This window comes from Phoxinus phoxinus, assembly GCF_949152265.1.
Source record: "Phoxinus phoxinus genome assembly, chromosome: 1".
NCBI classification, from domain to species: domain Eukaryota; kingdom Metazoa; phylum Chordata; class Actinopteri; order Cypriniformes; family Leuciscidae; genus Phoxinus; species Phoxinus phoxinus.
This window is the reverse complement of record NC_136876.1, coordinates 1,494,000-1,506,484: the sequence shown is the minus strand read 5'-3', so window position 1 is coordinate 1,506,484 and position 12,485 is coordinate 1,494,000.

Sequence of the window (12,485 nt, the reverse complement as noted above, 5' to 3'; positions counted from 1 at the left end):
TATTCTGCCACGGCCTTCGATGCCCTTGGAAACGTCCTGTTGAAACAATTTTGTTAGGCAGAAGAATGGCTTCTTTCAGGGCTTTTACCCAATTACCCCTAGTGTTCTCCCAACATTTATTCCTAATAAAACATAAAGCATCCCCCTTTTGATGGTCGACACAACTCGATCATCAATTTAACATAACATTTAACATAGTGTCTTCAGACAAATTTCCTCCAGACATCTTTCTCTGTCTCTGAAACATTCTTCACTTAAAGCCACAATTTCATTTTCTTATCGAAGTATTTGAAGGGCAACGGCCCATCTCACAGCGTATCCTGCTTTTTCAGGTCTGTTGTTTTGTCTCGCAACTCAGTCCTCTTCAACCATTTTAAAGTCATCAATAGTTTATCAGGTCAGGTCGTGCTGTACAGACTTGGTCAATGTCAGTCAAAAAAAACATTCTCCTCTTGTTTACGATAATCATAAATGGCTCTCTCTGGATAATTTTATATTGACTTAGCCAATGTGTCCCTTTGTTGTTGCCGTCAAATCTATAACTGTACAACTCCACAATTCCAATTTATATAAATACCTAAACTTATCCAAAAGTAATTCAAATCCACATCATAAATGACAAAAGTAATTACTACCAGACGGAGCGTGATCTTAAAGCTCGTCCCATGTTCTCTATCATCTTCTCATCAGATTCACTCAGCATTTGCCTTCTTTACAATTTGTCACTTGCCTTAACACATCTGTAATGAAAAAACACTCTCCAGAGGTTAAAGACACTATATACTCACTATTCAGGCGGAATAGCTGCCCTAAACTAACACAAGACATAAAGTGCTGTCCCCATCACACACACTTATGCTAGACACACATATGTTAACTGCTCATTTACAATGTTCGCTTTTTTTTTTTTATTAACTCTAAAAGTATAATATTTAAGGTTTAAATAAGATTTAAACTTCACATCTTTCTGTAGCTTTTATATAATTTTACATGGCCTTTCAAACCGTTTCAAATGTTCTATCTGTTCATTATTCATTTTTTCTTTACAAAAGTCAGCTGCTTTGTTTTGGTTCATTATCATTATTTTGTTTAAACTTGCCTTACCAGGCCTGATAACAGAAAGACAAACAGCGTCCCAATCCCTTCCTCCACTCAGCAGTCTCTCTTACACAAATAATATTTTCAACAGCCTCCTAAGACTCAAACTTAATTAATCATAGAACCCTTAATAGTTCATAAATGTTAATATACAAATGTTTAACTCAAATTAGAACCATTACAATAATCTAAAATACATTATGCTATGAGTATTTATAAGGTTATCTTTAGTTTGAATACTTGTATAAATTCTCAATTCACCTAACCTTTGTTATCCAAACTCTTACAAAAACTGTCTTAATCTTTAACTATCACCATGTCTAACCTTCAGGAGTTAAAACCATCCTATAGACATATTAGTTCAAAATCAACACTTCTTTAATTTTCCTTGCCCATAAGGCAACATGTTCCTGATATAAATTAATAAGTTATGTTACTGTCTCCCCAACAAATAATGACAATCAGATGGCCTCAGCTGGCTCTCGAAAGCACATCTCCCATTAGCTCTTTATCTATAATTTCCATCAGACTTGTCACAGTTGAAAACAAGCCATACAGTGAATTGCGAGGGGGGGTTTTCTCTGGTGAGTGGTATAGAGGAACTCACATTTTCTCGGTCAAACAATGCTCTGCTGACCCCACAATGCTCTGCTGACCCCAGTGGCCTCTGGTAATCAGCGCTCAACTCTCATACCTTCTCACATATAACACCTCCATCCGGAGATGCAGTGTCCGGGACCCCCTGCGTTAGAATGTCTCCTGGCCAGGAAAATCATCCCGTCTTTGAGTAGCCACGTACCCACTGGTGACCCGCTCGCATCACACAATCAGTTTCTTCAACAGAACTCAGCTGTTTTTCTGGAGCTTAGGAAAGACACATTCAAGAGTCACCTCACCTCCATCTGGACTGCCTAATATTGTTAAGGGAGACAGGTTAACAACAACAGTATTTAATCACTCAAATCTGTTAGACATGTCCGAATCAACAAAATCTCAGTGAACAAAATTCACATCGTCTATTCAGTGTACATCTATAGTCATGGTGATAGGTCCTGTGTCACTGTCATGGTGAAGGCTAAGATCAGACAAATACGTTACTGGTCCCAAAATAACAAAGTACAAAAATGTCACTTCTCAATTCAGGTCTACATTATTATTTTAAAGACTTCTTTAAAGTCATTCAGTTTTACAAATCTAAAATATTTAAGTACAAATTGCCCTCTGAATGGCAATGATTTCCTTTAACATCATTTCTTTTAACATCTGTGTCTATAATTTTCAACACTGTGTTTTACTATAAATAGCTTATCGTCATGACAGGCCAAGATAACAGCCTTCTGACATTGAATGAGACCGAGACTCTGAGGCCTTCAGGACTTGGTACACTTTTTGTCATACTAAACATTCTCTACTTTATCTACTTTATCTTTTAATTCTAGCCCAGTTTAAGACATCTTTGCCAGCAATTACATACGTTTTTCAATTTTAGAATAATTTTATAGTTGTCTTTTGCCCATACATCAGGGAATTTAGACATTAAAAATGTTCCACTCATATGAGTCTGCCACACTGGCAGTTTCAGCCAAGTCCCAAAGCTTATCTTTTGAAACCAAAACATCATCTTCTAGCTCCTTCATGGTCAACACCAAGCTGTTTGTTTAATCAGATCCCTTTCTACATTTTTACATTTAGCAACAAATAGTTATTCTATTTCTCAATAACGTTTCATTAAAACATCTACATTTTAGTTGTCAGGTTTTCAATTACAATATTTCCTTATCTTTAATTTCACATTTACTAGTACTTTAGTTATTTTCCTTTTTAAAAGGATTTCTTTACGACTTAAATCTATCAACTTTCTTTTCTCTTTCAATCTACTTACGACTTCCATCTATCGACTTTCTTTTCTCTTTCATTCACTTACGACTTCCATCTATCAACTTTCTTTTTTTTCTTTCATTTACTTAGCCCTGCATTCACATTCTTAGTTCTTTCTCAGACGAAAACTTTAATATCGTCTTCAAATCCTGTTCTACTTTCAAACCCACATTAATACACGTCACTTTCACATTCCATCAACTTTCTTTTCCACCTTTCTGAGTGGGCATTTACAGTTACTGCTAAATGCAGCTGACCACAATTAAAACATTCTCTGTCCCCTTGCCTACTGCACACTTGATCTCTCTGTGAGCTTTCAAAACAGCTCCAACTTACTGCACACCCTTGAAGTGTCCCATCCAGGAATGTAAACACAGCTGATAAGCAGTTCTCTCTATTCTTTGACAGTCCACCAGTGGCGGATCACACTAGCCAAATCATAATCTTCATCATTATTATTGGCAGAACATTCATTTTCATAAACTGCACGGAAATGCATAAATTGTTTCTAAGTTGTTTTCACAAAGTTTCTGTTTAACTTTAACACTTGTCCAGGGAAAATTATCCCGACCCATAATTTCCTTTATAAAACAGACAATGTCTTTTTTCTCAATGACTTAATATCAACAAAATATCCGACATTTTACATTATTGAATTTCAAAATCTGTCTTTACATTTCTCTAATTCGCTATTATCATCAACAACACTGATTACAATAGCAAGTACACATTTAACACCCAGAAGCCGGGCTGAATAAGCACGCGCTGTTGCTGTACTCCCAGCATAGCTGGAGTCTTTAGGTTCAAAAGATAATGGTTGTCAAACCAAAAATAAACATAATTTCACTCTTTATTTTACCACTAAAATATAGAATTGTTCCCCATTTTGCTTAATGAAACATTCATTATCTTAAATCATGTTAATCCCTGTTAATCATACTCAATACCTTATCATTATTATTTTTAATCTGAACCTCACTTTTCATACCATTTCTTAATCTGACTTAACAGCCGTTCATAAATAGTTCCATAACTTTTATCAGAAATGTTATTTTCATAACATACATTTTCTACAGTTGTTTTCTTCTCAAAATGGTTAGTCTGCAGATTCAACAAGTATTATCATTACTGTCTCTGTCCCACTTATCCTACTTACTGTTTTTACAGAAACCAAAATATCATATTACTCAAATCTCAATCCTTCACAAAGAGGATCAACCTTTGTTACAAAAAAAATCTTCTGACATCTAATGTCATGCATCCATCTAATGGATGAAAAATAAAAACCCTTTTATCAGTTATATTCAATCTTACTATATGGAAATACATTCTACATTGATTCCGTTCTCTTTTATCTGCTTCAAGCCAACAACTCATTGTCTTTTCACACTTTTACACACGTTGAACGCAGACACAACAACCTCTGTTTCTCACTGCTCTGTTCAACTGATTCCCGCACCGTCTTTAATCTTGTTTCTCAATATCATACATTTCTGCCCTTAATTTCTATCTCATTTGACAAAACACCGGTGTACCAAATTTCGCAAGCTTGCTTTTAAAACATCCCCATACTTTGGCTGTTTCACTGTCTTCTGTGGATTTTCCTTTGCGCGCGTTCTCTTTATTTGTCAGACGTCTCTGAAACAAACCCGATCTTTTCTTTTAACCCAAGTCGGTTGGGTTCGCACTATTAGTGTCCTCCTAATTACGGTTTACCAAAAAAATCTGTTACGACTTTCTTGGCTCCCCCTAATTAGCCTCAGCACCCAAAAATAATTTGCTCCGTGGTGGAACAATTAATTTCCAGGTACCTATCTGTATGAAATGTCTTGGTCTGTCACAGTTCTCAATTAATTCCAGATTATTTATCTGCTTGAAATATCTTGTTCTGTCACAGACCTCAATTAATTTCAGATTATTTTCCTCGTATCTGTTTGAAATATCTTGATCTGTACGTAGATCTCAATTAATTTCAGATTACGTACCACAGAAAACAGTTCTCAGCCAATATGGTTCAATTTCACTCTTCCCCCAATTAAACTTAATTGAATTATACCTTACCCAGAGATGTGTTGTTCGGAGCCACCTGAGTTCTTTGATTCCAGTGGTCGACCCCCCCGGGGCTCTGACATCGGCCGGCCTCTCTCTCTCAAGTTTACGAGGTAGAGCTGGAACTTACTCAGTCCAGGTGGCCAAACACCGTCCGATCTCAGGTCCAGGAGGCATCGTCCAAGGAATCCCACTATTCTGACACCAAATTGTTGTGACAAAAATTCATCAAACAAACATCACTGCGTAAGGGAGACTCAGAGTCAAATTATGAAATTAAAAGTATTTATTCTTGCAAGAAGGAGCAGTCTAATACACAGCTGTTACCCTGTGCAGAAGAGTGACACACCCCCAGACAGACTGAACCAGCTTTTATCTAAGATTCAAGGTCTTCTTCTTCAGAGCCCTCCTCCCACAGTAGTTTTCCATCCAGTGGTTTTCCATAGACAAGGAAGCCATAACACTAGTTTAGATTCGTCACTAAGCCCCCCCCTGCATCAAATGGCCTTCTGACATCTAGGTCAGAGGTCCTCGTTCGTCTGTTCTCTGGAGTGTCTCTCCCTTCTGCCTTCCCAGGTACATAAACAGAATCTTCTCACACTAACAAGTGAGAGTCACACATGTGACATTCTTTGAATCATCTATATTTTACTAAAGATCAATGAATATCATAAAACCGCCACTACAAGGGGAAATTAGTTTTTGCTCTACAATACAATGTATTTTCTTTTTTTTTCTTTTCTTTGATGTATGTATTATTGTCCTATTGGTTTATTTGTCAATAAATCTGTTTTTTTGTGTGAGTACATTGTAGTTAAGTTTTTTTTACCCCCCCCCCTCCCCCTCCCCCAACCCAACCCCCCCTAAAACATTAACGTTATTACCTATAGTTAATAACAGAAATAACACGCAATATGACACATAGCCTACACATTATATACACAAGCCTAATGCGATATGTTAATTTTTCATGGTAATTTTTCTGATTTTTGAATGCGATTAAATACTGAGTCTGCATTCTTCTTGACTGAGAGAGACTGATTCTGATTGAAGATCGTCAGTGTCCTGTCATCAGTGCACCAGAACACAACGCAGTAGTCGGCGAAGTGCAGACCGCGCCAGCTACACTTAGAAGTGTCGTTTATTATAAAAACAAACTCCGTAATTTATACTTTTGATTTTGGCAGATCAGCTCCTCAAACTCTGGAATTCATCATCAGTGAAGCTCCTCCCACTGCAGTCACATCATCAGTGAAGCTCCTCCCACTGCAATCACATCATCAGTGAAGCTCCTCCCACAGTAATTCTCCAATAAATGCTGTAAATCCCCATCAGCTACAAGTGGAGACGAGCATGAAAGCATCAGGAAGAGCTGAAATCTGCAGAGACTGAGTTTATTAAAGAGGACAGTGAGAACACGAGTGATCCAGAACCCTGCAGAATGAAACACACTGAAGATCCTGAAGAACAAAGAGGTTGGTGTTTATTCTTCATTCATTCATGATGTTGAAGAACATTCATGTTAGAAACATTCAAGCACTTCATCACATTTAGATAAACAGTTACACTATGAAATGGTGCAGAATGTTCTGGGTTTTCTTCAACAAATGGTCAGTAAAGGGAGGTTTGAGACATTTTTATATTGATGATGATTGTCAAATATCATACAAGTTATTCATAGTTCTAGAGATTCTTCTCACAGTAACTTTGGTAACAGGGTTGATGAATACAGTCAATGCTACAGTTTGTGTGAAAATGGATTGAGATTATTCTCATGCAGTAGAAATTGCCCTGATGTAAAAATTTTAAGAGATGCTCTATTTAACATATAACAAATAATAATAATAAACAATCCACTCCACTTGAATGCTAAACGCTTGTGTTATTTCTCACAGGGTTATTCACTTGAGCTTGTGTTTCTGGTGTCAAGTCATCTTCATTTATATAGCGCTTTTAACAATGTAGATTGTTTCAAAGCTGCTTTACAGAGATAAACAGATAATGTAAGGTAATAGATTGTTTTGGCTTTATAGCGGTTCTTGAATAATGTTATTTTCCAGCTAAAGTTAGTTTTGATTGATTCACTTCCGTCAAAAGGATAATTTGTTATTAAATTAGGGGCCGCTAAGACGACACTGTTCTCTCTACACAGACTTTAAACGTGAACCTGTGAGAAACACTGATGGCGTTCACGTGCGCATCAAGAATTAATTCTATAGTTATGTGCGTTTGAAATGAATACATGTGCGCATGTTTGTAATTCTCTACAAACCAAGCCTAAACAAACTACTTGTCCTGCCTATAAAATTTGATACCGAATTTTATTTTATTTTATCACTACGGGGGAGATGCGCAAAATTTCCACAATGCTTTATCTGTAGAGTGGTAAAGGGATCCTCCATAGGGAGAGGCTAGTTGGCACTTCAGCACTGCGTTGTCATCGGGTCCAGGCGAAGGTCCTTCCTCAGATCTGGATACGGCCTGGATCCGGCAGGCTGCGGGAAAACCTCGGGATAAACAAAGACACTAAAATTAGCGTAGATGCCATTCTTCTTATGATGTAACGAGTGCATGAGGATTTAAAGGTGCCATGTGTAATGTCTGGCAAAAAAAATCAAGTCATACTCCACATTCCACACCAGATGGGGGCAGTAATACCTCCATAAAGTGAATTGGTCTACTCTAGAGTAACAGACGATAAAGGCATAGTCTCTATGCTCCGCCCCTACCTTCACAACAACCCTAGAGCCATAGCCGAAGCCTAATAGAGGACGTTTTGCCTCCAGAGGAACGTTGGGTGATGTCAAGTGATTTTGAAACATGACATCTTTTTTGTTTTGTGATCAACTTTTTATTGTCTTTAGAAATATCATACATTAAAAAAAACAGACAGGGAAGGGGGAGCAACAGACATATTATCCATAATTTAACAATATGAGAGAGGAAAAGTAAATAAATAAATAAAAATACATAAAAAAAGTAATAAAAAAATATATAATATAAAAAATAAAATAAAATAAAAAACATCTTTATGTAGTCATTCCTTTATATAGTCCAATATGTTGGAAGAAAAACATTGCCATGCATCAATGGTTCTAGGTTTAGCCTTGTTAATTCGTGCTGTTGTACATTCACAAGTCACTATTTTATGGAGACTATGAATCCAATGTTTTTGCACACATGTGCGGGGTAAACCAATTCTGTATAATTGTCGTCTTTGCAGCTGTAAACCCAGCAAACAACATTCTCTTTTGCAGTGAACTTATACAGGAGTCAGAATCGAAACATGACATCTTCAAGCTACTCCTTCACCTTTACCAGTGAATATGTTCATATTACATTTTGAGTTGTATATACACATTGTTTGAATTAAATTAATTTGACAGACAGCATTCTGTCAACATCATTGGTCAACATCAGACAGCGCACGTGAACCGATCATCTCTACTATAGTAAAACAAACACGAACACTGTTGAAAGATACAGTAGGCTACAAATGACCTGTTCGCGCCACACAAGTTGTTCTCCGTCCTAAGCGACCGAGTCATTGAATGTGAAACAGCGGCTGCTGTCGTCAGCGAGCAGCAATATTCAGACAACGAGGGCGCGCGCGCCGCGCTGATACCTCCGTTTCAGTTTCTCGAACTCGCGCAGTGCGGCGGTCAGAACACGGAGACCATTCTGCCCCTAGCTATGCGTGCGAAAGCATGGGAAGCGATCCCGGGCGTGTCAGAATGGGTGCTGAACGTTGTAAAACAGGGCTATGCGCTGCAGTTCGCTCGCCGTCCCCCGCGCTATCTATCATCCTTCCGCTCTCTTCCCTGAATTGAAATGAAGTAGTGGGCTGTACTTTCCACACGATTGACATCAGGTTCAAGTACGCCCACAAGCCGTGCGAGTTCTTCGTGTATTGCAGGTTGGCTGGTGGTTATGTTGCCCGCATACCGCCTCCCATGGCCGAAACTGGTATTACGACACCTGTCGGGCCGTGGCTAGTAATGCTAATGCTAATTAAGGTTGATATCTCTGCAGCACTATAACTTGAAATTTTTTTAATGACATCATCACCCTTATTTCTTCTCATTCTTTTGAAGTGTGTAGCTCATTTTTGGGATATTTTTACCTCAATTTTTACACATGGCACCTTTAAGGGAAGTGTTCCCAGTTCCGGCTGACCTAATCTATGCCGCCTAACATTGAGTTATAGAAGTCTATAATGTGTTATGTGTATGCTAGGCCGAAGAGATGTGTTTTTAGTCTAGATTTGAACTGACAGAGTGTGTCTGCTTCCCGGACAATGTTAGGAAGACTGTTCCAGAGTTTTGGTGCTAAATAGGAAAAGGATTTACCGCCAGCAGTCGATTTTGATATTCTAGGTATTATTAACTGGCCGGAATTTTGAGATGGCAGTAGACGTGAAGGACTATAATGCGTTAAAGGAGAACTCCGGTCAATTTTAACATTGAGCTCAATTTTTAGTAAATTTGGAGTGCTGTCAATACAGAGAACAACGACAAAAATCGGTGTTGCCTACACTGTTTTATCCTATTTTTAAAATTTGCACCCTATTGACTTGAATGGGGCAAGTTTTAAACCTGCTTTTATCCTCTTAACATATTTGATGTGTCATTACAAGTGCCCAGCCATGTTGAGTGATTCCTTAAGAGTGAACACGAGTGAATCTGACTGCAGTAGATGTGAAAGATATGAATAAAAATGATGTTATATCAGCCAGCGCAAATACCTGTATTTAGTTCCTGTTTTCGGTGGAAGTCCAAAGTAGTCGATTGTCGAGTTCACGCGCGCGATCATAGCAACTAAACCTATGCGCGTGAACTCGACAATCGACTACTTTGGACTTCCACCGAAAACAGGAACTAAATACAGGTATTTGCGCTGGCTGATATAACATCATTTTTATTCATATCTTTCACATCTACTGCAGTCAGATTCACTCGTGTTCACTCTTAAGGAATCACTCAACATGGCTGGGCACTTGTAATGACACATCAAATATGTTAAGAGGATAAAAGCAGGTTTAAAACTTGCCCCATTCAAGTCAATAGGGTGCAAATTTTAAAAATAGGATAAAACAGTGTAGGCAACACCGATTTTTGTCGTTGTTCTCTGTATTGACAGCACTCCAAATTTACTAAAAATTGAGCTCAATGTTAAAATTGACCGGAGTTCTCCTTTAAGAGCTCGCTCAAGTACTGCGGAGCTAAACCATTTAGTGCTTTGTAAGTAATCAGCAATATTTTAAAATGTATACGATGTTTAATAGGCAGCCAATGCAGTGTTGACAGAACGGGGCTAATATGGTCATACTTCCTGGTTCTGGTAAGAACTCGAGCGGCTGCGTTTTGGACCAGCTGTAGTTTGTTTAAGCGTGCAGGGCAACCACCCAGTAGAGCATTACAATAATCTAGCCTTGAGGTCATGAACGCATTAACTAATTGTTCCGCATTTGTCAATGAGAGCATATGACGTAATTTAGATATATTTTTAAGATGGAAAATTGCGGTTTTACAGATACTAGACACGTGACTTTCAAATGAAAGATTGGTATCAAAGAGCACACCCAGGTTCCTAACCGGCGACGAAGACTTAACAGAGCAGCCATCAAGTGTTAAGCCCCATTCACACCGGCAGCGATTTTGTCGCTGTATGTCGCTAGTCTCTGTACTGTGAAGTCGCTTGTGGGCGCTGGGCTGTCGCTGTAATGTTATTGGTTGACTGGACGTCTGGCCATATCTATACTAAATATCATCACAAGTGATACAACTATATCATTTTAATTTGACTAGAAATTAAAGGCTCAAAAGAATCAGTATGCTGTTGGGAGAGTGTTTTTATATTACCACAGCAGTATTCAGTGGGTTAAATAATTTACTAGATTAACGATCGATCAAGCAACAAATTAAACTCACTCATACGGTCATTAATGACTAAAACGTCATTCGTATTTGACATAAATTTTCTTGTCCCTAATAGTCAACACCGTGAACTGCAGCAGTGCTAAACTTGCATCAAATACTTAAAACACTCGAACTATAAATGCATGAATTAAACTCAATGAGACTCAATGAGATCATCCAATTTTTTATATCAGCTATGCATTCCGTTAATTTTGTGAATTGGTAGGTTTCGTTAGGTTTTGAAGAAATATACAGCTGAGTATCGTCGGCATAACAGTGAAAGCTAATTCCATGTTTCCTAATGATATCTCCTAATGGTAGCATGTACATAGTGAACAGCAGCGGTCCTAGTACTGAGCCTTGTGGTTAGGGCTGGGTATTGTTCAAAATCTTTCGATCCGGTGCCAATTTCAATACCTCAGTTTCGATACCGGTTCCTAACGATACTTTTTTCGATACCAATTTTATGAAATACATTTTAACAAGATTACATAACGCATTACCTCAGAAAAACTTTGGTTTTATTTTTTCAGTTTGACTCATGCTCCTTGGCCAGTGCACAAAGGAACAAAAAAAGCACAAAGGAACAAAAAATGTTTTAAAAGAGCTTATGCTCACCAAAGCTGAATTTAAAATAAAAAAATACAGTAAAACTTTTACAATTTAAAATCTTATTTTAATATATTTTAAAATGTAATTCATTCCTGTGATGTCAAAGCTGAATTTTCAAAATCATTACGTCAGTGTCACATGACCCTTCAGAAATATGAAAACAGTTTGCTGCTTAATATTTTGGAAACTATGATACATTTTTTCATGATTCTTTGATGAATAAAACATTCAAAAAAAAAAGCATTTATTTAAAAACGAAATATTTTGTAACATTACACATGTTTTAATGTCACCTTTGATAACTTTAATGCATCCTTACTGAAAAAAAATTCTGACTAACCAACACATTTTTGAACGGCAGTGTACATTCAGTAGGTTATTATTTATTGCAATATTAACACTGCAGAGTATCGTGGAAATTATCGATATTAAAACCTGGATGAAGGTGAAGGGTTGGTCAAAATCCCTTGTCTCTTCAGTCAGTTATATATACGTTTCATTCTATATCCTTTTGAATGCTTACATTACTTTTATACAAATCAATAATCAAATATATATATGCATTATCACATAATCATTTCTATATTTTTTTGTGCATGTGAAATTATATATTTTCTCTTGAGAGCAATGCCATTTCTCTGCCTTTCTTCCTGAGGAGCTATGTTTTGGCTAACTGATAATACGAAGCTCAAGCACTCTTCGGCCTTGGCGATGTTATTTGGTGGTGTTCTGTGTGTGTGCGTTTGACTTTCTACGTAGGCATTTGGGACACAACGCTCAGCCTCATCGGCGCTCGGTTCTAACCTGCAAGGTCAAAACTGACCTAAATCTAAGGATTGGCGACAGCTATCCTAACTAATGGAGATGGGCATCTATATCTGCTCACACGTGTGAAATTGTTTAGGGTTTTATGTTCTCTTAGCCAATCAG